The following is a 1,647-nucleotide window of genomic DNA, read 5'->3' as shown; positions in this document are numbered from 1 at the left end:
CTGTTTTGATCATTAATCTGATCCTGATTTAGCTTTGTTACCTGGTATCTGTCTAGAAATTTGTCCATTTCATCCAGGTTTTCCTGTTGTGTTGAATATAGCCTTTTGTAGAAGGATCTGAAAGTGTTTTGGATTTCTTCAGGATCTGTTGTTATGTTTCCCTTTTCATTTCTGATTTTGTTAATTAGGATGCTGTCCCTGTGCCTTCTAGTGGGTCTGGATAAGGGTTTATCTATCTTGTTGATTTTCTCAAAGAACCAGCTCCCTGTTTGGTTGATTCTTTGAATAGTTCTTTTTGTTTCCATTTGGTTGATTTTGCCCCTGAGTTTGATTATTTCCTGCTGTCTACTCCTCTTGGGTGAATTTGCTTCCTTTTGTTCTAGAGCTTTTAGACGTGTTGTCAAGCTGCTAGTGTGTGCTCTCTCTAGTTTCTTTTTGGAGGCACTCAGAGCTATGAGTTTTCCTCTTAGAAATGCTTCAATGTGTCCCATTAGTTTGGGTATGTTGTGGCATCATTTTCATTAAACTCTATAAAGTCTGTAATTTCTTTCTTCATTCCTTCCTTGACCAAGGTATCATTGAGAAAAGTTTTGTTCAGTTTCCATGTGAATGATGGCTTTCTATTATCTATGTTGTTATTGAAGACCAGCCTTAGTCCATGGTGGTCTGATAGGATGCATGGGAAAATTTCAATATTTTTGTATCTGTTGATGCCTGCTTTCTGACCAGTTATATGGTCAATTTTGGAGGATGTACCATGAGGTGCTGAGAAGAAGGTATATCCTTTTGTTTTAGGATAAAATGTTCTGTAGATGTCTGTTAAATCCATTTGTTTCATAACTTCTCTTAGTTTCACTGCGTTCCTGTTTAGTTTCTGTTTCCATGAACTGTCCGTTGATGAAAGTGGTGTGTTGAAGTCTCCCACTGTTATTGTGTGAGGTGCAATATGTGCTTTGAGCTTTACTAAAGTCTCTTTAATGAATGTGGCTGCACTTGCATTTGTGGCATAGTATTCAGAATTGAGAGTTCTTCTTGGAAGATTTTACCTTTGATGAGTATGAAGTGTCCCTCCTTGTCTTTTTTGATAATTTTGGGTTGGAAGTCAATTTTATCAGATATTAGAATGGCTACTCCAGCTTGTTTCTCCAGACCATTTGCTTGGAAAATTGTTTTCCAGCCTTTCACTCTGAGGTAGTGTCTGTCTTTTTCTCTGAGATGAGTTTCCTCTAAGCAGCAAAATGTTGGGTCCTGTTTGTGTAGCCAGTCTGTTAGTCTATGTTATGTTATGTTAGTCTATGTCTTTTTATTGGGGAATTGAGTCCATTATTATTATTATTATTATTATTATTATTATTATTATTATATTAAGAGATATTAAGGAAAAGTAATTGTTGCTTCCTGTTATTTTTGTTGTTAAAGTTGGCATTCTGTTTTTGTAGCTGTCTTCTTTTTGGTTTGTTGAGGGATTACTTCCTTGCTTTTTCTAGGACTTGGTTTCTGTCCTCATATTTTTTTTTCTGTTATTATCCTTTGAAAGGCGTGATTTGTTGAAAGATAATGTGTGAATTTGGTTTTGTTTTGGAATACTTTTGTTTCTCCATCTATGGTAATTTTAAAGTTTGGCTGGGTATAGTAGCCAAGACTGGC

The sequence above is a fragment of the Mus caroli genome, chromosome 6 (genome assembly GCF_900094665.2).
Source record: "Mus caroli chromosome 6, CAROLI_EIJ_v1.1, whole genome shotgun sequence".
Taxonomy (NCBI): Eukaryota; Metazoa; Chordata; class Mammalia; order Rodentia; family Muridae; genus Mus; species Mus caroli.
The sequence above is the reverse complement of the archived record's forward strand: the minus strand, read 5'-3'. Positions refer to the sequence as shown.